A 26713-nucleotide genomic window follows, 5' to 3' on the forward strand; every position below is an offset into this window, starting at 1 on the left:
ATATCCATATAAGGAGACAGAGGTAGAGTTATAGAAGGAACCTACAGAAGATGAAGTTCAGACTTTAAATTGGGAAGAACAAATGCCAAAGACAATCAAGAAAGAGGTGGAAGTTGTTTTGGATAAAAGAGTATCCAAAAGAACCAGAGGACATGATTATTTTCAGTATCTAGTCAAATGGAAGTGACAGCCAATGGAGGATGCCAGTTGGTTACAACAACAAAATTACAGAAGTACGGAGTTAATCCTGACAGTTTGATAAATGAGTCTTTTCTTCCCCGGGAGTCTGATGCAGGAGGATCCAGACTTAGCCAGCAATGTGATTGTATGTTCACATGTCGTGGCTAACAAGAGGTGAATTTTATTGACCTGAGTGGTCAAAATCAATCGCTATGAGAGAGGGTTGGATATCTCGAATTGATCTTTACTTCAATTATTGTAGAAATTAAATAATTGTATTATTTTTAGAACAGGAGATAAGTGTTAGGATAGATGTGTATCAGAGCTTGAGAATAGGGATTTAATAGTTGAGATGATAAAAATAGAGATTGAGTTGCCAATGATGTTAAGATAGGATTTGATCCATAAAAGAAATGAAAAAATGTAATGATAGGGATTGGATGGAATAGAGGAGCAAGTAAGCAATTGAGAGAGAGATATGGGGTTCATGAGTGAAACAGAGGTCAGACAAATTGTTGTAATCGAGAAGAGAGGGCCAAGACTGTAATTTCTATGTTATTGAATAATTGATTAAGTGTGGTGTTGCATGTTATTCCTGGTGCGAAATTTCTCTTGAATCTGTGTATCGACGTTCTGGACCCTAATCGGGTATTATTTTCTGTTTATGAATTTTGTTGATAAGTCACAGTCGATTAGCATTAAGGGTTATTCCAGGCTTAAGTGCTAAACCTTTGTTAAAACGTATTTATTAAAAGCATGTATTAAGCACATGAGCAATATTCCTAAGTGGTAAGCAGTATCTCGCGCGCTTAAAGAATGGTAAATGGTATTTCTCAAATTCATGCAATTAACCTAAGCTGGTGACATGTAGCAAGGGGGAACCACTTTTCTCACGTGATCTCAAGCTTATATCGATCGTGCTAGACAACGTGCGATATTGCACAGTAGCTGTTGGATCAGATGAGATAGATCGACAGTGGAGATCGACTGGGCTAGTTGGTGCACGATATGTTGCGATATCCGTAGGATTGGGTAAACAATTTAACAGTGCAGATTGAAGCGCTTGGGAGTGGAAAAGTCGAAGTGGGACCAACGGTGATAGGTTAGCTTCGCGGGACCCTCGGGAGGAAATACAAATACAAAATATGTTTAACACACAGCTAATTTGTTTTTAAGTGAACCATTAGTCTAATTGTAGACTACCACATCAAATTTGGTAACCATCCACATCATCTTTTCACACAGAAAAATAACATAATGAATATGTACTTATATTCCTAATTGAGTAGATACACCTAGTAAATAAATTAGAGTATGATGAACTTATACATCTATCACATGAGTAAATACATTGGAGTTTGGGGAATTTAAACCAAATTATAAAAAGAAATTAGAGGAGTAGACATAGGACAAAGGTTTCACACACAATAATATTCATATCTATTACCTTCAAAGCCAAATTATAAGCCACTTAAATAGTGCTTATGAGATCCAATAGTTTCCAAACCAAGAAATTTCTTGTTGAGAAAATATCTCAACAAAACTTAACAAACAAAAAACAAATCTTACATATATAGTATTTTAAGCATTATTCTAAGTCCCCCTTTAATGTTTACATTACATCATTACAAAGATTATTACAAGATAAATTACATATAGTCATATTTGTCTCATTGTTCTTCATCAACACTCACATCCACTTTGGAACCTTGCAAACACTACTCTTTCTTCACCACCTCATCTTCGAGCTGTCACTTCTAACCATCTTTGATAAACTTGCATGATCAACGATGTTGACATAATTTATTCTGCCAAATTATGTAGCTCGTTGTAATTGTAAAAAATGTAGCCAAGTAGTGAACCATCCTATGGACAAGCTCCCATCTATCACACGACATAACTCACTATGTCTAACATCTATATAGGATAATTGTCTCAGTACTGAATGTGCTCAAAATTTTACGAGACAATTTGACCTGTCTCACACACATGGATCTCATAAAATTAACTTGTAACTGATGCTCTTGAAGCCCGAAGCACAACAAGACCCATCAAAATATAACAAATTCACATAATCAAATTAGCTATACTTTCTCTCGGCACTGAAGAACTTCAAGAAATACTAATTTAATTATAGTCCTCTATTCATCAATTGGTTTTGCACTTTTACAAACATAATGGAAAATTACACAAATCTCACAACAACAAATTCATGAAACTATCCACTGTGTCATCTAAGCATAAACAAGTCTCCTTGTCCCTCCGTAATTGTTCATATATAGATGTCTTGGTTCATTCTTTATCTTGGAGTTTCTCTTCTTCAAAAATATGTTGGAATAATGTAGAAATGATATCTCTAGATAGAGTTGATGAGTTGTGTTCTCATAGTTAGTGTTTGAGTCTATCTGTCATGAGTTGTGTCTTTGTAGTTTGTGTTGTGAGTCGGTGATATGAATTATTTGGATCTATATTGTCCTAGAAGTTGTCTATGTGTGCCTATATAATGTACTGGTTGTCCAAGCAGTTTGATCAATGAGATTTTGTTTTATTCTTGTGCATCTCTCTGATTTTCTAATTTGGTATCAGAGCTGAGGATGGTGTAGACTGAAAGATATGCTCTCGAGAGATCTTGTAGGTTTTATGCATTGTGGTTAAGCACTGAATAGCAGTGAAACCTGAGGTGACCACATAATTCTGGTGTAGTGATTTGTTGCGTTGTACGGTTTGTGTGTGAACTGGATGTGATCGTTGATTGCAGAGAAGGGCATGTCATTGCTCATGTCGTGGTCGTGTGGAGGATGGTTGTCATTTTGTGTACCCTTTGTTTGAAATCTGAGTTAAGTGTGAGTTGCTGAGGAGTTGACGAAGGGAGCCTTTGTAAACCGTAGACCCACAATCTGCGTACTGATTGAAAGATTTCAGGGCCAAGCGTTGTCGTGGAATATTTCACTTTTCACTGTGAAGTAATACTTCACGTTTATTTCTCCTTTGAATTTGGAGTCATGTAGTTCCATAAATATTTCATAAGGAAAGTTTTTTGGTGAACGCGAAAGTTTTTATATGGAGACATAAGGGATTAAACATTTTCTTTTATGGTAAAATGTTTTTGGGTGACAATAATTCAATTCAAGTTTGTGTTTAGAGTGAAAATTGTGTTTAGTAAAAAAGGAGAAATAATAAGTAATTTTGGCCTTGTTTTTTATTTGAAGGGAGATTGAGTCTTTTTTTTAGATCTTGTGCATTTGGTTTTGGATCTGGTGAATTTGGATGTAGATCTAGTGATTTTGGGTTTAGAGTTGGTGGTTTGGTTGCATTTTGTTGATTGGGGACAAATTTTTTGTCATTATGTCAAATTTTTTGGCTGAAAGTTAGTTGAATGAGTCCACAAGGATTGATGGAGGAAATTATGCAAATTGGAAATTCAACGTATTAACAATTTTAAAGGTAAATAATTTGTGGCCCATAGTGAGTGGGGCAGAGCCCAAACTCACTGCTGCTGCAACTATTCCATATTGGGAAAGAAGGGAAACAAAAGCAAAGGTGTTTCTACGAATGTTAGTTAAGGAAAACATCATTCCTCATATTAGGGATTTTAAAACATCCAAAGAAACATGAGATGTTCTCAAAATCTTGTATGAAACATATAATACTAACTGGATTTTTTTCTTGAAGACCAAATTTTTGTCAATTAAAATGGAGGCCAATGAAAGTATAAGCAATTTCATTTCCAGTATCAAAGAGCTAACTGATAAGTTACGAGATGTTGGTGAATGGTGTCCAATACTAACTTGGTCACCATCACATTAAATGGCTTAGTGCAAGATCATCAAATTTTTGTTTCAAGTCTTTCAGCTAGAGAGAAGTCTCCTACTTTTGATATACTAACATGTATTCTTCTACAAGAGGAAGAGAGGTTGAAGAACTTCAATTTGGGCACAAAAAATACAAATTTGGCATTGGTAGCCAAGAGTAAGCAGCCATACAAAGGCAGACCATGGGACAAAAGCAAAGGAGGACAATTTCAAGCAAAGAAAAAAGGAATGGCACAACCTAAATTTCCAGTTCATGATAAAAGAAATGATGATTATTATTATTTTGGCAAACCTGGACATCATGCTAAAGATTGCTATAAAAGGAAATATAATGAGTCTAAATAGAGAAATAGAAGGCATAATGGGAATTTTGTGTTAGAAAATTATATATTACAGAGCAATGGAACACATCGAATATTGCATAAATATAAACATAGAAAACACATAAAACCATAGAGACATAGATATATGTGGTTCACCCAGTTTGGGCTACGTCCACCCCGAACAGCCAATCCTTCCTTTCTATTATCCAGCAAAATGAAGAGACACAACCTACAGTAGATCCATTGTAATATCCTCTGTTTTCTCTCACTGTCTCACCTCTCTGTTTCTTTCTCGGAGAATACACATCTACTACATAGCCTCAATAAAATGCCCTCATACAAAGAGAGGGGTTTCCTTCTAGGGAAAAAAACCCTAAACTAAACATAAGTTCTACCGTCAGATCATCCGCCTAATGAACGGCCCAGATTCAATAGAAATTACTATACTTTTACAAGGCAATTTTACATCTGTTTTTAGCTTCGGGGGCGCTGCCCCCGAAACCCCCGCCGAGGGACCACTAGCCCTTGGACCCCCCAGTCGTGGGGGATTGGCCCCCCCGAACCCCTACAGGAGGAGCAAGTCCCCCCCACACCCCCCACATGTGGAGGGGTGTACAAACTACCTGGGGTATACATCCGGCTGAAACAAAGACCTCTAAATAATCATGCTCCTCACCCAACAATCTCACACTTGGAGAATGATTGTAGCAACTTCGCCATTGCTTCATTTGATGGACAATGACTCCTCTTTAGACCTGGCTATTTCTCATCCTCATAGTCATCCTTGAAGACCAATTGAAAACTGAGCATATTCTTAGTTTCTGCTTGGTTACAACTTTTGTTAGCATATCTGCAGGATTCTGGCTAGTGTGTATCTTTTCCAGCTTCAACTCTCCATCTTCCAACACTGATCATATGAAATGGTACTTGAGCTGTATGTTTTTAGTCCTGGAACTAAATTCTAAGTTCTTTGCAAGATATGGTACTTGAGCTGTATGTGTTTAGTCCTGGAACTAAATTCTAAGTTCTTTGCAAGATGAATGGCACTTTGGCTATCACTGTATAATGTGCCCATATCATGCTCCTTACCCAATTCACCCATAAACCTTTGTAACCAAATAGTAAATACATATCCTGTAGTGCTCCTCCTGTTATGTCTGTCACCTGTCATATCTGCATCAACATATCCCTGTAGAGAAATGTTTGAACCACCAAAGTGTAATGCTTGATTTGTGGTACCTTTCAAATATCTAAGAATCCATTTCACTAACATCCAATGTTCCTTTCCTTGATTGTTCATGTACCTGCTTACAACTCCCACTGCATTTGCAATATCAAGCCTTGTGCAGACCATTGCATACATTAAGCTTCCAACTGCTAATGCATATGGAACTTTAGACATATAATCCGTGTCTTCTTCGGTATTTGGGCACATTTCCTTACTAAGTTTGAAATGGATAGCAAAAGGTGTACTAACTGGTTTTTCATTGTGCATATTAAATATTTTCGACACCTTTTGTATGTACTCATTCTCAGACAATGTTAATTTGTGATTTTTTCTGTCTCTAGTTATTCTCATACCAAGGATTTGTTTTGCAGCTCCCAAATCCTTCATTGCAAATGAATTTTCCAATTTCCTTTTGAGCACATTTATTTCCTGCATGTTAGACCCTGCAATAAGCATGTCATCTACATACAATAAAAATATAATATAGCTGCCATCATTTTTCTTTTTCAGATAAACACAATGATCAAAGTGACATCTATTATAACCTTGTTCAGACATAAACTTGTCAAATTTTAGATACCACTGCCTTAGAGCCTATTTTAGGCCATGCAAGCTCTTATTCAACTTGCACACTAGTTTCTCCTTCGCTTTTACCTCACATCCTTGTGGCTGCTGCATTTATATCTCTTCCTCCAAATCCCCATGGAGAAAGGTTGTCTTTACATCTAATTGCTCAAGATGCAAATCTTCAACTGCTACTAGACTTAAAACACTTCTGATTGAAGTCATTTTAACAACAGGAGAAAATATTTCATCAAAATCAATACCTTTCTTTTGTGCAAACCCCTTCACCACAAGTCTAGCTTTGTACCTTTGTTTTCCTCCATCGTCTTCCTTCAGCTTGCAAACCCATTTATTCTTCAATGTAGTTTTTCCTACAGGAAACCTGACTAAGTCCCAAGTCTGGTTATGCATTAAGGAGTCCATCTCTTCTTCCATGGCTACTTCCCACTTCTTCCTGCTTTCAACCTGCATTACTTCTTCATAACATTTGGGTTCACCAGAATCAGTCAACAATAAATAATATAAAGAAGGAGAGTATCGTTCAGGGGGTATACTTACCCTGGTAGATCTTCTAACACCACTTTCAGGTGTTTGGGGTGCCTGTTGCTGTTGTGGTGGTTGTTGTTATTGTGGTTGTTGATTATTATTATTTTTAGGCACCTTTACATTTCCAATGATCTCATCAAGAACTGTGTATTCCTTGTTTTCTTTTTCTTGTTTCTTTTCCTGCAACTGATTCTTATACAAGACCTTTTCATTGAATATTACATCTCTGCTCCTAATGATTTTGTGATTTTCATAATCATATAAGTGATAACCAAAATCATTAACACCATATCCAATAGAGGTACATTTCTTTGATATTGCCTCAAGCTTTGTTCTATTTTCTTTATTAATATGGAAAAAGGCCTCACAACCAAAAGGATTTAAAAAAGAGTAGTTTACCTTTTTACCTGTCCATGCTTCCTCTGGAACACCACCGCCCAGGAACTTGAAGGCCCTTTGTTTATCAGATAAATAGAAGTATCTACAGCATCTGCCCAAAATTGTAAAGGAAATCCTGCATGCAATCTCATGCACCTTGCACGCTCCATGATTGTTCTGTTCATCCTTTTTGACACACCATTTTCTTGTGGTGTTCTTGGAACTTTCTTCTCTTTGCGAATTTCATGCTTTGAACAATACCTATCAAACTCTTTGCTGCAATATTCACGTCCATTGTCTGATCTGAGACACTTCAATTTATTTCCTGTCTCAATCTCAACCAAAGCTTTCCATTTCTTGAAAGTATCAAATACATCAGATTTATTTTTAATACAATAGATCCAAGTTTTTCTAGTTGCATCATCAATAAAAGTAACATAATAATGAGAGCCACCAAGAGATGATACCCGAGCAGGTCCCCATATGTCTGTACGCACAAGCTCTAATTTTTTGCTCTTCTTCTATTTCCCAACTCTAAGAAATCTGACTCTCTTCTGTTTTCCATAAATGCAATTCTCACAGAAGTCCAAATAAACATTCTTCAAACCTGGCAACAAATTCCTTGAGTGAATAATCTTCATCCCCTTCTCACTCATGTGTCCGAGCCTATGATGCCATAATGCTGCATCTACTCCTTTGTAAGTTAAAGCATTAACAGAGTTAGAAATATCATTGCATAAATACAATGTACCAACCTTTTCGCCTTTTACTATTACTAGGGCTCCTTTGGTGACCTTCCAAGCTTTATCTGTGAAAGTTGTCACACAACCTTCACCGCCTAATTGCCCTGTTGAAATTAGATTTTTCTTCAGATTTCGAACATGCCTTATCTCCTTTAGTAGCCATTGGTTTCCATTCTATTGTTTTACAAGAACCTTACCCATTCCAACAATTTTACAGGGTTTATCATCACCCAAATGGACTTGCCCAAAATCTCCTTGAACATAGTCATGAAAATATTTCTTATTAGGTGTGGCATGGAATGAGGCCCCTGAATCTACCACCCAGGAATCAGTAATATTTTCGAAAGAAAGAATCAAAGCATCTTGTAACACCTCACCTGTCACATTTGCTTCCTGATCGTTTTCTTGCTGTGCATCTCATTCTTTTCCCTTATGAGATCTACAGTATTTCTTTAGGTGTCGTTTCTTTCCGCAATTCCAGCACACTATCCCCGACCTGGACTTGGATCTGCCTTTCCTTGATTTATTGTGATATCCTAACCTCTTTCCTCTTTCCATTTTTCTTCCCTTAGACTCTGCACTCAAAGCATTACCCGATGTCTCACCAGAGCTTTTCTATCACATTTCCTCGCTAAGTATAGCACCGACAACATCATTAAACTTTAAAGTAATAAACCCAGAAACAGAGTTACTAATGGCCATTACTAAACCATTCCAACTTTCTGGCAATGAGCATAAGAATAACAAAGCTCTAACTTCATCATCAAAGTTTACCCCTACAGAACTTAACTCACTTGTAACAGTATTAAAATCATTTAAATGGTCTGCAACAGATCCACCTTCCGACTTCTTCATATTAAATAATCGTTTCATAAGAAATACCTTATTTGAGGCCGATGGTTTTTCATATAGCTTTGCCAGTGCCTTAATCAAACCCTCTGTCATTGTTTCCTTCGCAATGTTGAAGGCGAACGATGCTGTGAGGCATAACCGTACTATTCCAAATGCCTTTCTATCGAGAAGGTTCCATTCTTCATTTGTCATATCCATTGGCATCTTTGGTTTTCTGCCCAATGGTAGGTATAGATATTTTTGATACAGATAATCTTACATCTACATCTTCCACAGTGAGAAGTTTTGGTCGTCAAATTTCTCTACCCTAAACTTACCATCTTCCACCATTGCTCCCACTCGAATGAGGAACCCTTCTTTCCTGCAATTTTATCCGCCAAAAAAGACCTTCAGCTCTGATACTAGTTGTTAGAAAATTATATATTACAAAGCAATGGAACACATAGAATATTGCATAAATATAAACATAGAAAACACATAAACCCAGAGAGACATAGATATATGTGGTTCACCCAATTTGGGCTATGTCCACCCTGAACAGCCAGTCCTTCATTTTTATTATCCAGCAAAATGAAGAGACACAACCTACAGTAGATTTGTTGTAATATCCTTTGTCTTCTCTCATAGTCTCACCTCTCTGTTTCTCGCTTGGAGAATACACATCTATTACACAACCTCAATATAATGCCCTTATACAAAGATAGGGGTTGCCTTCTAGGAAAGAAAACCCTAAACTAAACATAAGTTCTACCGTCAGATCTTTCACATAATGAACGACCCAGATTGACTGGAAATTAATATACTTTTACAAGGCAATTTTACATCCGTTTTTAGCTTTGAGGGCGCTACCACCGAAACCCTTGCCGGGGGACTACTGGCCCCCAAACCCCCCAGTCGGAGGGGATCAACCCCCCCCCCGAACCCTCACAAGGGGGACAAGCCCCCTCGCACTCCCCCGCATGGAGGGTTGTACAAACTACCTGGGGTATACATCCAGCTGAAACAAAGACCTCTAAATAATCATGCTCCACACCCAACATTTTGTGGACAAAGACACCTAAACGAGTGATGGATTTAAAAATCTCAAATTGTTTGTTTCTAATGCTGCATTGTCTATTTAGACTAATGATGTGAATGCTTAGTTCATTGATTCTAGTGCATCACTCCATATCTCTTGTAGTAAGGATTAGTTTTATGAATATCATGAGAACATTGATGGAACATGTGCTTATCTAGGAGATAATAGATCCCTTCAAGTTCAAGGATATGGAGTAACATGTGTGATGTTACCTAATGGAAAAGAGAGACATATCCATGACGTGATGTTTGTTCCTCGTATAAAAAAGAGTTTAATTTTTGTTTCTATTATTGTTGATCAATATCTAAAGGTGGAATTTGTCAAATCACAGTGTCTTGTTAAAGATATTGAGGATCACTACAAGGTTACTATGACAGGAACCAGAGTTGGAGGCTTGTATAAGCTAGATGTGACTAGAACAGGGCATCAAGCATTGGCATCTACAACAATGTCAACATAAAATTTATGGCATCAATTGTATGGGCATTTAAATCATAATGATTTAATGTTACTTTAATGAAAAATAATGGTTGGAGGTCTTCTTGTTATGAAGAATAATCATGTTGAATGTGAAGCATGTGCACTTGGCAAGCAACATAGAGAGGAATTTCCTATACATGAAGAAAAAAGGCAAAGAGAAATACTTGATCTAATTCATATTGAAGTATGTGGACTTATGCAAACTAGATATCTTGGAGGAGCATTGTACCTTCTTATTTTTGTTGATGATAGATCTAGATATACTTGGGTCTATTTCATAAGAAAGAAAAGTGATGTTTTTGAATACTTTAAGGAATTCAAAAACATGGTGGAAAAACAAACTGGGAAATACATCAAAATTATCAGATCTGATCAGGGGGGAGAATACAAATCAAGATATTTTAATCAATATTGCAAAAGTCATGGGATTCTACAACAATTTACAGTGCCTCATACACCTCAGCAAAATGGAGTTGCTGAGAGGAAAAATAGAACTCTAGTGGAATGTGCACGAAGCATGCTTTAAGGTAAAAATATCTCTAATGGTTTTTGGGTTGAAGCCATTAATACTGCTATTTATTTGAAAAATAGGAGTCCAACCAAAAGTTTAAATCTGAAAACACCTTTTGAAGCATTTTATGGATATAAACCAAAAGTGAATCATTTAAGAGTTTTTGGATGCAAGGAATTTGCACATATTCCAAAAGATGAAAGAAGAAAACTTGATGCAAAATCAATTAAGTGCACATTCATTGGTTATTGTGATGATCAAAAGCCATACAAGTTGTTTGATCCTAGTTCACATAGAATTTTTGCAAGTAGGCATGTGGTGTTTCATGAAAATGTAGATGAAAGTGATAAAATGAATAACATAGGTGTATGGCATGATATTGATGATTATATCAAAATTGAAGCAAGTTTTGAACAAGAATACGAATAGATACAACAATAGGTACAGGAACGGGTGGAGGTTCAAGACTGGGAAGCATCCAACAATCATGACACTACAAGAAGAGAACAAGAGACTCCACAAAGCAGAAAGAAGGATGAAAGCAGTAAAACTGTAAGGAGGTCATCACGTCAAATTCATCCACCGATAAGGTATAAATATTATGCATTGATGTCTCATGTAATGAATGTTGTATAACCTTCAAGTTATGAAGAAGCTAAAAAAATAAAGAATGGAGAGATGCAATGAATGAAGAATATATCTCAGGAATTAACATAATTGCCCAAAGTTAAAGTTCCCATAGGGTGAAAATATTTGTTCAAACCAAAGTTTAATTTTGATGGTAGTATTGATAAGTATAAAGCTAGATTGGTTGCAAAAGGCTATTCACAAAAGGAAGGCATTGATTATGAAGATACTTTTGCACCTGTAGCTAAACTGAATAAAATTAGAATCATGATTGCATTAGCTACAAAAAAAAACTGGAAAATGCATTTGTCAGATGTCAAATATGCTTTCTTAAATGGTGAATTAAAAGAAGAAAATTATTTGGTTCAACCTGAAGGATTCATAAAGCAGAGACAAGAGCATCTTGTTTGTAGGTTAAGGAAAGATTTGTATGGTTTCAAACAAGTGCCAAGATCTTGGTATGTGAAAATTGAGTCATTCTTTTATGAAAAAGGTTTTGTGAGAAGAAAACGTGATCCTCACTTGTACATCAAGAGAGAAGAAGATGGGAACATTGCCTTGATATCTTTGTATGATGATCTTATCATAATAGATAGTGCACTCAAGTTGATTGAAGAAATTAAAATTTAGTTTTTAGAGGTCTTAGAAATCAAGGATCTTGGTGAATTGCATTATTGTTTGTGTTGGATTCTTGGGGCCTAACCCAGGTTTAGAGGTGATTTAGCCAAACAAATCCTGGTACTACTGGCCCTTTCGGTAACAGTCTGCAGAGCGCGGATTGAGATCTCACCTGAAGTAGTATGGGAGGGTGTTAGAACTAGGTTTCTGCACCTTGGAGATGTCTGATGAGTTCAAGTGGTCCATGGTTCAACCCTGCGCACAAGTTGCTATGCGCACTTACCCGTACCTTGTAGCCTGCAATGCTCCCTTCACATAGCCCTACTTGGGGGCTGAACGTTGTTATTACCCAAGCCTTTACTAGTATTCCACTGTTAGTTGATTAACTTAGCTTACGTGCATGCTTTAAGTTATACGTAGTAATATAAATCATTCATACAGGTGTGCGGAGTAAATAAACAACATATTGGTAATTTATATCAAACATGTAATAACCTAAGAATAGATACATAGAATTAAGATAAAACTTCTCTTTATTACTTCTTCCTCGGTTACAGAGTCGACTCTGCCCTGCACACTCAGCTGTAGGGGTTCGCACACTTAGCTGCAGACTACTAGGCCTCTGCGTACTCAGCTACAGAGACTTCTCCTACTCTACGACCCAAAGACACACTTTACACTTCTGTCTCAATCACTTAGACTTGTTACCCCTTTTACACTTAGAGTCTCACTTTATTTATACAATCCCATGGTCCGCGGACCATGGGTAGGCCGACATTACATTACAAGACTAGGGCGGACAACCCTGTGACTCTATCATACATTTCGCGCTCCACACCTGCAACTGGCGGAGTCTTTACAACAAGATTAAGTCAAAACTTGGGCTTTGAGCCCAAAAACATGCCTTGGGGGATTCCATGCCCAACAAACCCCCAACACAAACATTGTGACTTATCCTCGAGTCACTCTGTCAGCGTGACGATCTTGGCGCAGAGTCCCTCTACCTGTTCTCGAACTGTACTGAGGTTCATAGCACACTGAGCTGCTTCTTGTTGTATCTACTATATTTGTTGTTCTAATACCTCTGATTCTGGGGTACTTGTATGCATTAATGTGTGCATCCCCTGTATGTGTGTGAGCTTTCCTTCAATTTTCGCCATGATAGTGAAGGCCTCATTGATCCACAGTTGGATGCGTGCTTTGATAATTGCCTCCTTATGGCACGCCGCATCCACCTGTTCCTTTAGTTCTTTAGCTTGCTGCATCCTCGAAAGCCTTTGGGTGAGGACTACTATCTGCATAGTTCCTCGGACACTGTCGTATTGCTGCTAGAGTTCTCGCACTTCTGTATCCAACCGCTGGATGTTGGGGTCCTCCTGCAGAGTTGTGAGGACCTCAAGTGCTTCTTCCAATATGATGTTATAGTCTCACACTACACCTCCAATTTCCTCCAGTCCCACTGTGATAGTGCTAGCGCACTGTTATCTGACTTTCAGGGGAGTGGACGACTACGCCTTTAATGACAGCTCGATGAACTGAAGATTCAGCTCCAACTGAACCTTGCTCGTTTCTTCCCCGGCCTCACGAACTCCTGTAGCTAACCTGTGGAACTGCACCTCTACTAGTAGGTCTGCTGGGATGGCCAGCTCCGGGACGCGTCGGCAAGCGTCATCTACTACCTGCACCAACTGTTGATTTTGTGATGCTAATTTGTCACACTGCAAGCTGATTTGTTCCATGTTTATCTTTTGCTTGCTGAGGACTTGGACTGCGCAACTATCCCTAACACGTAGCTCTACCGTTATCCCATCCTGTAGTAGATAGTGTCTCATGTGGAAGGGCAGCCAAATTAAGGCCAAGGCCTTTCATCATGCTCATCGAAAATCAATCGGCATCATTTGATACTACTAGGGCCCCTTCTGGCAACACTATTGTGTTTTCCATCCGAGCACATAACATCTACTCTGCTGTCGAGGATCCTGATACGAGGTAGATTGAAAGGGTACCCACCTGAGGGGGACATACCTATAACTCTTGCAACTGCACCTTGAGGGCCCCCAACACAGTTTGGTGCTCCTGCATAAAATACTGAATAGCCTCATTGGTGGCATTGCGCACTATCTCACCGATGTCATGGAGATCACCCTCAGTTAGGGTGATTAGCTCAACGGTCAACTTTGAGGCCTTGACCTTCTTCCTCAGTCCTGCTCTTTATCCTGTGTGTGGGCGCTTCAACTGTGTGAGCACAGTCCTAGGGTCTATGCTCCCTTCTGTTGTTTCTGCTTCCTCTACCTCCTGTCCTTGCGAGGGCGTTGCTTGGCCCTTGTCCACCTTCTCGGTTGCTTCCTCTATCTCCTGTGCTCCTATTGTTGCTTTTGCGACCTTTTTCTGCTCGATGGCTTTCTATGTAGCTACATGTTCTTCAGCTACTGCTGTTTCCTTCCGTCTTTTCTCAGCCAACTGTGTGACGTGCATCTTGGCATCGTCCTTCTTCTTCTATGCTACCACCCTCTCGAGTTCTGCAAGATCTGGGGCATGCCATTCTGGGGACCATGCCTCCAAGACAGTGAAAATGGTGTCGTCAGTGGCTACAAAAGGTAGCTTTGTCCACTGCTTTGCCAGATCCTTGCACGCCCTGATAAAGATGTTGTGCATATCAGCCTTAAAGTCTGCAAAACTTTGTAGACTATTATACACCGTGGGTGACAAGCACGGCTTCCAGTTGATCCACATCCGGATGTTCATCTCCATGAGCACCCAGAAGATCTTGCTGTTGTGTATCCTTTTCACATCCTTCGTGGCCTAGAGTGAAGCGTACTTCGCATCCTCTGGTAATTATTTGTTAATGCTGGGGAATTGACTGTCCTCCAGCAGTTCCCTCACTACAAGCACTATGGATAGTAACAACCACGCATAGTGGAAGGTTTTACCCTGCTCCTGGGCTTCGTGACAATTCTTCAAAAATTCTGCGCAGAGGAATTCAGACCAGTTAAAATGGACCCCCTCCATGCACTGCTCGGCCAGTGTGATCACTGGTGTAGGTACCTCGTCTGCATGGCACTTTCGCATGACTTTGCCAACTAGGATTTGGGTAGCTACGCATACTGCTTTGTCCTTGATGCTGGAGATAGCGTAGCCCCTCTTCTTCCTCTCTAGCTTGTACTTTGTCTTCATGGCCTCCGCGAGGGCCAAATCAGTACCCTTCCCTTCCGATATGGTTGCGGGGTTCTTTCCTTTATATGGTAGCCAGGAAATGTGACGGATTAGGTCTGTTGTGATGGGGATAAGCTCCTCCAGCCATAGATACCCATCTTGCACTAGGAAAAGCAGCTGCCTAATGACAAAAATGGTTATCGGGGCGCGGTGGAAATGCATCAACCATAGCAGGTTTAGTAGTCCGACCTTTTCCACTCTGCATAACCACTTCCGTGACTCTAACATTGTCATCATCCCCGCACTGTTCTGTTTCCTGAGATTCCCGGTCTCTAGGTGAGGGAACTTCTCACGGCCAGCGAGTTCCCAATATTCAAAATTCATGGTTGGCACATAGCCCAGGTGCATTCCTTTAAACACAATGTCGTCTGGGAGGAGCGGGGTCTGGAGTGAACTCTTGGTTTTATCCAAGTCCTTGGGCACTTTGGCCATCCCTTTTCATGGGGGGACATATGCAGGCAGTTTTTTCGTGGCGTGTGCAGGTTTAATATCCTCCTCCATGCCTTCATCTTCTTCCTCTGCGATGATAAGGGCCCGTAAATCTTCTTCCTCCTCATCTCCTTCTATCGTGACTACTTTTCCATTTTCTTCCATTGATAGTTTGCTGCGCAGTGGGTTCCTCAGGAACACATGGACTAGAGCCATTGCTTGTATATCCTTCTTGGGTCTTGGCGTATGCGGTGATTTGGGGATCTCTACCACAACCCCGACACCTTCTAGAACATCCTCCACAATTGGGATCTGCACGACCTTGTTGGTAGTTACCCCTTCTATTCCCAGACCATCCTTAGTTGTTGTCCTCGTATCTGGGATGTAATATGTTACTCGCGAATTTAGGGGCTCAATCAATGCTTGGCTCACAATGCTCAGGGCTCTGCTTAATCTCTCAATTCTCAAATGACCAAGTGTTGTTTGCTGGGCAGCCCTTTGCATTTTATAGCACCTTTTGAATTCGAATTCGACCGTTCCCCCGAATTCCGGGTCATTAATGCTTTCTTGGTGGTAGATCTTCCCAAATATTGCCCTTAAATCATGTCTTAAATGTCCACCGCCTACTCCATTTGGCCTCAAGTCAATCATCCCATCGTGAACATTGACTTCAATGGTCACTTTCTAGCCAATCCGAGCAGTAGCACAGTCCCCTATGCGTTGTCGCAGAGCTTGTGACTCTCTGCTTCTGCGCACATCTCCAACATCATGCAGCTCCTGGGAAGAGTAGTTTATTGTCTTGTGCTCCCTTCCAACTACCTCGAACGTGAAGACTATCCTTCCCTTGGCTAGTCAAGTGATCACACCACCCATTTGGAGCGCCATCTTGTCCTCTATCATGGTTCTTGGAGAATCCCCACCTTTTGTGGTTGCGCACTTCCTTATTTGCAACGCACTACCCTGGTCACCATGCTTGATGATATGCGGTCCAAGCCAAGGCATCAGACTAACCAATTCATAGTGATAGTTCTCAAAGTTGTTATTCTTATTGTACGCACCTTGCCTTATCATCATAGTTTTCTCGGCGAGAAACTCTTCCTTTATCTCATCTTCCAGCTTCTTAACCTCTGCGTCCATCAAATCACTTTTCTCTCTTAACCATACCCTTTACTTTTCAAGTTCGTGAAGTCTAAGGTTTCCCCCTTGGATTTCTTCCTCAAGTCTCATGTGTTCTGTCTCTTGCAGCTGTGTGATTCCTTCTTTCCAGGCTTCATGAACCGTTGTATCTACGGGTACTGTCATGCGCAGACTAGGCTTTTTTAGCTCTATAGGGATTACAGCATCTACTTCATACATCAGCGTCGGAAGTTCTTGCGTAGTCAAGGTTTTGCACATCATCCTATAAGCCCATAAAACCGTTGGTAGATGCAAATCCCAGTTAGTGCATCTCACATGGTGGACCGCGTTTAGTACTTTGCATACTTTGTCAAAGGCTTCCACATAGATAATCTCTGGTGCGTTTGGTCTTATCCTACTTTGTTGTTCACGCCATTTTCTTGCCCACTCCTATTCTTTGGTCTCGTTTCCTATCATGAGGACAGTGTGCGTTCGTGTAGGTTGTGTACCATACGCTGGTACCCACTGAGAGAGGTGGGCACATAGGTTGTTTCGTCCATCATACCTGGCTTTCATCCTCATTTGAGGCTTTCCAAATCGTATGAGCATCATCCTTCTACATTCGCGCTAGTCCTCAAAACTTCTTTGATGCGTACCCCACCATCTTGCGAGCATATCGCATAATACCCATTTCAGAGCATCAAACCGCTACTGTTTTGGCACCTCTCTTTCAAATTTGTTCAGGAAGTCATCCACCGTTGTCAACCCGCTATACATATGTAGATCTCTTACCTCTATTTTCATGTAGTGCAGTGATCTTACCATCATGTTGCAATTGAGCGTGGTTACCACATGTAACTAATTCTGCCATCGTTCTATTTCCTCAACTGAATCTAAGGTGTAAGAGCTTTCACGCTCCCATGAAATCCTACCATTCGCTATTGGATTCACCCAATCCTGCTCCCACACAGTTATCTTATAGATACAGCTTAGATCGTCGTCACTCTCATTGTTGTGCACTAGCACTGTGTAGCGTGATCCTTCCATAGGGTCTAAAGGTACCACTAGGCGTAGTGACTTTTTCTCAAAAATCATCTTGCGCTTATTTAGATTTATCACTCCATTCATGTCAATGGCCCAATCTATTCCTAGTGGCGTAGGATAGCGATTGCTGCCATCGACAATATTTATTGCTTCAAAATCTGCAAGCACGCTCACACCTTCGATATCTACCATTATTCCCTACAATCTTCCCATTGATAGGATCTTTTGCTGGTTCGCCATTCGCAATTGAATATGAGACCATTGCAACTTGGGCCTGCCCATGTGCTCCCATGTTTGCTTTGGCAGGACATTCATGTCTGATCCTAGATCCAAAATCACTTGATCCATTTCATATTCCCCGATTTGCGTAGTCAATCTCATCTCCCTTCCTGTTCGTTTTATGTGCTTCCCGAGCTTCCAGACTATGCGCGGTTCTCCTGACCTAGCACACCTAGTGATGAGTTCATGCAATCCCTTCACAGCTTTGCTGTCGTGCAACAACTTCATGCATGTCTCCAGGAAGGTAGTGAGCATTGATGGGTCCATCTCCGGTTCTAGCTTGTCTTTACTACCTAAAGTGGAGGCCTCCGTGAATCTCTTCTTAGCTTCCATGAATGTCTCCTTCGCACACTCCAAATCGAACTCTGGTTCCTTTGTTAGAACCTTGTGAACCCAGGCACTTTCTTCGGGTTGCTTGCCCTTTTCAACTCCTATCGTGATACTACTTCGGAGTACGATGTTTACATTCGGGTCCTCTTCGTGTTGCTCAGACCTCATCATTTGTAGGTTCTGAGTCAGGGGAGGCTGGAGTGTTCCTTTATTGTACAACCTCGCTATTAGTGTGGGGCATTCCTCCATCTCATGATCAAATTGGGTACAATATAAACATGATGCTCTCATAGGATTTGTATAATCGCGGGCATTGTTATCACTTAAGAATTCTAATGCCAAAATTTCTCATACTAGTTTGATGATAAAGGTCGGTGCTAGTCTAAGTATGATTTTTGTTTTCCTTAGAGTCTGAGTCTTGGGAGTCTTGAGTCAAATATGCTTTCTCATTCATCACTGGTCATTCTCATTCATCACCGGTCTCATAGCCATGTGTCAGTTTTGTTTAAAAGTTACTATGTGCCACAAAGCCCTTTAGGTGATTTCGTAGCGCATGTAATCATTTTGAAGTGTTTTCGTAGCACATAAATCCTTTTTAGCAGTTTTGCAGCACAACAGGTTTTAGGTGATTTCACAGCGCGATATGTTTTAGGTGATTTCGTAGCACATAATTCAGAATTTACACTGATTGCGCTACGAAATCGGAGATTCGTGCATTCCGCAGCGAATCTTTCCTAACTATCAAATCTGTCAACTTAAGTTATGGTTGTGTAATTCATTGTCAGTTTATGCACTCCACATATCATGGCCAACTGCTTATCTCCATTATTACAGTCACTAGGTACATTGGTACACACGGATTGCAAGTTCCAAGGAAAGCTAGGTATTCACAGTCTTAATGATGATTGTATTCGTTGCATGAGGAACAAGTCTGCAAGTTTTCAATTTGAATACATTGTTATCAAGCGAGGCAGTTATCAAGCGAGGTAGTTATCAAGCGAGGAAGCCATTCAAACAAGGCAGAGATTGAAGTTTGAGCAGCGACAGTGTTTCAAACCTTCATGGAGGGATCGGCAGAAAGAAAAGACCACAGATCAGGCAAATGTTTAAGAAACGAACCTGAAGGTTTAGACATAACTTTGAAGAATAGAGAAGTCGAGCATGCATTTAAACAAGCTGGATGTTGGAATTTTTGCAAGAAACTCCAGGGAGGTCATACACAAGTCACCAAGGAATTTGCCCTGAATTTCACAGGACTAAACTCAAAGGTTGGTATGCTGGAATTACAGGTCTCACCAGACATAATATCCACAGTTACGGAGATTCCAAGAGGGCAAGAAAGTTGGTTCAAGAATTTCAAATTTGATATGACCCCATGCAAAGAATTTCTAAAGCAGGAGTTCATTAACTCAGATTTAAACAAGTTTGTTCCTAGAAGTTATGTCAAAGAATCATATGCCCATTTGCTTACCTGTATACAGAAGTACCTTACCTTTGAAGCGAGATATAATAAGGTGTATTCATATCATTTTAAACTTCTATTGCATTTCACAGGAAAGACATCTATTGATCTACCTTTTTACTTATTCTGCAGCTTAAGAAAAATGTGTGACAAGTGCAACTAAGAAAAGAAGCCTGTGAGACTTCATTGTTCCACCATGGCTTGGTTAAGTTGATTGTTCTGCATGAACTTCAGAGGGTAGGTAGGGACTGACACACATTCATTTTCATGTCTAGTTTCAAGAACGAGACTGGTCTCAGCCCTCAAGCTGCAAAAGATCTTCCAACAACAATTGGTCATCAAGCAGAAACAAGATCCAAGAGGTTTTCAAAGTTAAAGGCAAGGAAACAAGTAAGAGAATCCACTAAGCCACTGACTATCTAGGATACACCCCAACAGTCCTTTAAAGAGAAAAGTCAGGTTAAAGAAAGTGCACATGAATCAAGCACACGTGAAGGAGTTCAAAGAAGAAGGACTAGGAGCTAGGTAGCTAAAGAGAAAGGCAAATCAGTGATTATTGAAGAAAGCCCTGTTTCAAAGGGAGACTTAAATGACTTATTGCAAGCCATTGACATTGAAGAATCACCACTAGTTCAAGCAGATTTGAGAGAGTCAAGAAAAGACAAGGCTAAGAGAGTTAAAGGCTTGAAGAAACTCAAGTTTTATGATCAAGTTGATCAATTTGTCTTCAAGCCCAGGAGACCCATAACAAGGAAGTTTAAACAAATACAGGAGGTACTGCCAAGAGCAGATGAAACAGGGGAGGTGACATGGCCTCATGAAAGAAAGGATAAAGGCAAAACAGTTGCCATTCAAGAAGAAGATAGTGTGGAAGACTTGAAAAGGAGATTGGAATTGACCAACTTTGAAATTGCTAGACTGAAGAAAGCTGCCAGGAAATTTGCAGTGAAAGAGGCTTATTTTAACCAAATGCAAGCTCGGTGGGAGGACCAAACATTTCAAATTCCCGAAGTGGTTGATTTTAGTGTTCAATTCCATAGTTGGATTGTTCCTGCAATAAAGGAAGCTCAATTTATCAGAAAGGTCAATACAAACCTCAGATCTGGGATCAAGGTCATGAAGAAACAAATTGAAGACTTAAAGATACAGTTAAGCCAGCTGAAAGAATCTCCTTAAAGAAATCTCACTTCAAGTAAGGCTATGTTTCAAATTTTGATGGTTTTGCTAGGTATAATCTCTCTTGAAGAATCATAAATTTCCATTTAGTTTTGAAAGGCCTTGGAGCAGTTGAAAGAATGTTTAAATAGAAAAAGGCTCAAAATACTGTGTTTTTTGGAATAACACAGCAGTTTCGTAGCGCGCTACGAAATTGCTGAAGATGATGACTAACGCTCAGCAGTTTCGTAGCGCGCTACGAAGCTGCTGAAGCTACACAATCTAATCTCAGTTAATTGTTTTTGAAATACAAGCGGAAATTTTGAAAAGGGAATATCTTCAAGGGATCATCTAAAGCTATCAACTTTCAACAAGGTCAAGACAGGTGGAGGAAACATGTATTCAAATCCAACAATAAAATTTTTGTCATAAAGTGAGCACATTTACTACAGTCCAAGATATGTCAGACAGCTTGGAAGAGCTTTTGCCTTCACACATGAAAGAGGTTGACAGCACATCAAGGATGTGGCAATCTGATATATTTTGGATAATCAAAGATGAAGGGCATGGTTCTTTGGATTCGAACATTTTTTGAGGCAAACCAAAGGCCGATAAACATGGGTAGTTTCCTATGTTTCAGGGGCAATGGAGAAGATGTGACATTGAAGACCAGTATGGAGCTTTGAACATCCACCACAGCCAAACTAAAAAAGGACCACATGTCAAAGAACGAGAATGATTGTAATTAAGGCTATTATTAGCATAATATGGAGTTAGACTCCTATTTGATTTAGAACTCTAGAAAGTCTAGTTGTAGTTTGTTACATTTAATAGGCAGTTAAAAGTTGAATAGGTGTCATTAGAAGTAGATTTCGAGTTCCCCTCATGCTTGAGGAGGAATCTCAGTTAGGTAGAAGAGCTCTATATATAGGAGAAAGAGAAATGTAATAAGGGTTGGAAATTTATGTAAAAAAGCTCTGATATTGGGCCTATGTAAAGACTCTGTTTTTTTTGGTAATACAGTACTAGCTTATTGCTTCTCAAGAATCATAGAGAGTTCAATGTATGAGTTTCATTTGTTGTCTTTTCATGTTATCCACAGTGTTATGAGTATTTGATTACTTAGAAATCACTTGCAGTGTTCTAGTTTCCTTCACATACTCATAGACTGTCTTCTTTGTGTTTGGTGTGTCCTACTTACATTGAAATCTGAATGAATTGACTTTTATGCAAAGCCATCCTACTGTTAATACTAAATCACATATGACTCCATAAGCCCAATGGATACTTGTTAATTTTGTTTCCACCATTTTCATTTTTATTTGTTTCACAAAGAGTTAGCCATCTTGATCATAATCAAAAACCTTTAATCCTTTGAGAGAGCCCTCTCAGGCTAAGGAGGCTAAGCCTTAGCTAAAAGATTGGTTTGAAATAGTTACTTGAAGTCTTCTTGGTCTGCAGCCTTCCAGGGCCTGATTTTGAGATAACAGGCATAATGCCCTAGCCCTTTGCAATTGTAACAACTCAGCTATCCGCGACCCATTCCTGGTCCCATTCCATCTCTACCTCATCCGCGCCCCTGAAATCCAGTGTACGCTATCCCTGAATTTTGATCGAGGGCTCGTGTTTCGGTTTGAAGTCTGTAGGTAGGAGTCCGATCTATCATGAGTTCATAACCTCTACAGGTGCACTCATCATGACTTACTGATCTGTAGAAGTTACAGAACAACTGTTGGGACGTCTGTGTATGCTTCTGCAATAGGTGGCAATTATCTATATCATACTTCCCTCCTATCTGACAAATCGTGCACCATAATGCAGGTGCCATGCTCGGTCCTGCTTGTGCCTCTGGTCTAAATGGCATTGGTCCTCCTCCCACTAGGTAGTTCGCGAAGACTGGACAGTGATCCTTGTCATGTCCCTGGCCTTTGCACTTTACGCACCATACCTCCTCGTGTGCTTCTGGGCAAGTTGTTTTGTCTTTCTTCAAACTATGCATCTCCAAACAGAGATTTTTCAACTGCGGGTGGATCTATTGCACTCCCAGGTTAGGATCTTGTATCGTAGTCTCGTGTAGTATCATTGCGATCTCCAAAGCTTCGCCCTGAGTGGATAGCTTTTTTTGTGACAACCCAATCCTTAGATGCAGCATTACTGACGCTACAAACCATGCGCGGTGCTGCCCATCCCTCAAAGTCATGTTGGCTTCATGAATCATACCCTTTAGTCTCTGATCTAGCTCATAGGGGGTCTCGCCTGGAAGCATCACGATCTCCGTAAACTCGATAATCGACTGTGTCTCCGATTTTGGCCTACTAAATTCCCTGTTTAGCGCAACTTGGATATCCATGATCCCTATGTTTGGATTGTCATTGGAATGCTTAATGTACCATGTCAGTGCGCGATCCTGCAATGCGCTTACCAATGTTGCCTTCTTTCTGTTGTCATCCGGGACTCCTTGCGCTTCCCATACAACCTTTACCATGAACCAAAATTGTGGATCTTCGTTCCCTACTCCTTTGAACACCAGCGACTTTATTGTGCTCACCATATTGAACTGTGGTGGTGGCGAAGGTGGTGTGGGTAGAGATGGGGGTGAAGATGGTGAAACTGGTGGTGGTGTAGGTGGGGGTGGTATGCATGGAATTCACTACCTTATTAGACTGATTGCACTTCTTTATGAAACTTTCACAAGCTCTTTCTTTCTTTCTCACTGAGGTGAAATCAAGGGGCTAGTTTATATCTCTGCACTACCTTCGTTTCTATAGATCCTCCCATTTCGCGTAGCCCCAAACATAAATTTATTCACATAACCCACTTTTCACACAGTAACATTTTAATCCAAGTGTTCAAAGATTTAATGTACTTACCTCACGGTCCTTTGAGGAAGCGTTGTTTCGCCTCGTTGTAGCTGACTGAAGTATCTATCACAAACTCGGTGATGAACCCTCGTATAATTTGATCGATCCAATGGTCCACAACGCACGCGATCTTATCTCCTGATGCTTCTAGTTTGTGCACCAACTCGGGAGTCCACACAATAGGTTTGTTGAGCCTACACCTTCCTTGACTGTCTGCTAGCTTCTCGATCCACTCATACAACTCAAAGGGGAAGGATGCAAAGAAAATTTTGTGGATTTTCGTATATAAGTAGTGCTCTACCCATTGTTCCTTTAATACTCACGAATTACTATTTTCTTGCGCTGCGAACTCGTGAATCTTTCTATCCAACCACCCTTCAATTTCTTTCATTATCAGATTCTAGTGACATGACATCAGACATCTCTTATGCTGATCTCGGTCCTGGCAACAGAACCATTTGTTGGCTTGTTAGGGCCTGACCCAGGTTCAGTGGTGATTTAGCCAAACAAATCCCGGTACCACTGGCCCTTTTGGCAACACTCCGCAGAGTGCATACTGAGTTCTCAATCGAAGTAGTGTGGGAGGGTGCTAAAACTAGGTTTCCACACCTTGCAGATGTCTGATGAGTTCAAGTGGTCCGCGGTTCGACCCTGCGCGCATGTCGCTACGCGCACTTACCTGTACCTCGCAACCTACGATGTTTCCTTCACACAGCCCTACTCTCGGGCCAAACGTTGCTATTACCCAAGCCTTTACTATTATTCTGTTGTTAGTTGATTAAATTAGCTTACTTGCATGCTTTAAGTTATACGTAGCAATATAAATCATCCATATAGATGTGCACAGTAAATAAACAGTATATTTGCAATTTATATCAAACATGTAATAACCCAAGAATAGATACATAGAATTAAAATAAAACTTCTCTTTATTACTTCTTCCTCGTTTACAGACTCAACTCCACCCTGCGCACTCAGCTACAGGGGTTCGCGCACTCAGCTGCAGAGCTTTCTCCTACTCTACGATCCAAAGACACACTTTACACTTCTGGCTCAATCACTTAGACTCGTTACCCCTTTTACACTTAGAGTCTCGCTCTATTTATACAATCACATGGTTTGCGGACCATGGGTAGGCTGACAGTACATTACAAGACTAAGGCGGACAACCCTGTGACTCTATCATACATTTTGCGCTCCACGCCCATAATTCGCAGAGTCTTTACAACAAGATTAAGTTAAAACTTGGGCTTTGAGCCCCAAAACATGCCTTGGGGGGATTACATGTGCAACAGTTTGGGTCTTGAAATTTGCAGGGAATTAGGTAAGACAATCATCACACCAAGAAAATATACAATGAAAATCCTTGAAAGATTTCATTTGTTTGAATACAAACCAAGGTCTACTCCTTTAGAACAGAATGCCAAATTGTACATTGATGATGGATCTAAAGAAGTGAATGGAACTTTGTATTGTCAATTGGTGGGAAGTTTGAACTACCTCACCACTACCAGTCTAGATATCGTGTATTCTGTGAGCATCTTTAGTCAATTTATGGCTAAGCCTTGTGAAAACCATTGGAAAGCAGCAAAGAAAGTCCTTCGATATCTAAAGGGAACACTTTATTTTGGTATTTTTATACTGATGAATCTGATGTTGAGTTGGCAGGTTTTTTAATTCAGATTGGGCTGGAGATCTTGGTGATAGAAGATCAACCTATGGATATGCATTCAATTTAGGATCGGGGATCGTATTATGGAGTAGCAAGAAACAACCAACTGTTTCTTTGTCATCCACACAAGTTGAATATAAAGCATTGACCAATGCAACTTGTAAAGCTATTTGGTGAAGGAGGATTCTTGAAGATGTTGGAGAAAAACAAAGAGGACCAACAAGCATCAAATGTAACAACCAGAGTTCCATGAAGCTAGCAAATAATCCAATTTATCATGCAAGAACTAAACATATTGAAGTCCAACATCATTTCATAAGATGAAAGATATAATCAAATGAGATTCATTTAGTCTATTGTAATACAAGCGAGAATGTAGCTCACATCTTTACCAAGCCTCTTGGAAATATGAACTTTGAAATATGTAGACAACAACTAGGCATTGTTGAAAATCCATTTCTCCATTAAGGGGGGGCGTTGGAATAATGTAGAAATGATATGTCCAGATAGATTTGATGAGTTGTTTTCTCGTAGTTAGTGTTTGAGTCTATCTGTCATGAGTTGTGTCTTTGTAGTTTGTGTTGTGAGTTTGTGATTTGAATTATTTGGATCTAGATTGTCCTAGAAGTTGTCTATGTGTGCCTATATAATGTATTGGTTTTCTAGGTAGTTTGATCAATAAGATTTGATTTTATTCTTGTGCATCTCTTTGATTTCTAATAAAATAAATTGTTAGAATGTTCAATTCTAACAAACTTACACTCACACATTGAGTTGACTAAACTCAATATGTTCAAAATACAATCTCCAATTTATGTTAGACTTTAGGCTTCTGTGGTAGTTTTTTGGAGTAATATGATCTGGATTATGCACAGTATTATGTTCATTATGTCAATGTTTCGAACCCCAAAGGGGGTCCATCATCAAGACCAAAATGATAGATTATGAATGATAGTTTTGAGAAAAGAATCTTCTGACTAGAGTATATATAAACCTAAATAATGATAGATTTTTAGTAGAAGCCGACCAATTCAAAGAGTAACCTACATATATAAATTATTTAATTTTAATTTTTAATTATTTTTGTTTTAATTATTTTAATTTTAATTTTATGTTAAATAAACTAATTATTAATTCCTAATATGAATACAAGTGATTAAAACTAATGGGATATTGAATAGAATAATTGTAATAAGTTTATTTATATAATGT

Source organism: Pinus tabuliformis, chromosome Q (genome assembly GCF_031772625.1).
Source record: "Pinus tabuliformis cultivar Carrire ecotype Pingquan chromosome Q, CPIR1, whole genome shotgun sequence".
Classification (NCBI taxonomy): domain Eukaryota; kingdom Viridiplantae; phylum Streptophyta; class Pinopsida; order Pinales; family Pinaceae; genus Pinus; species Pinus tabuliformis.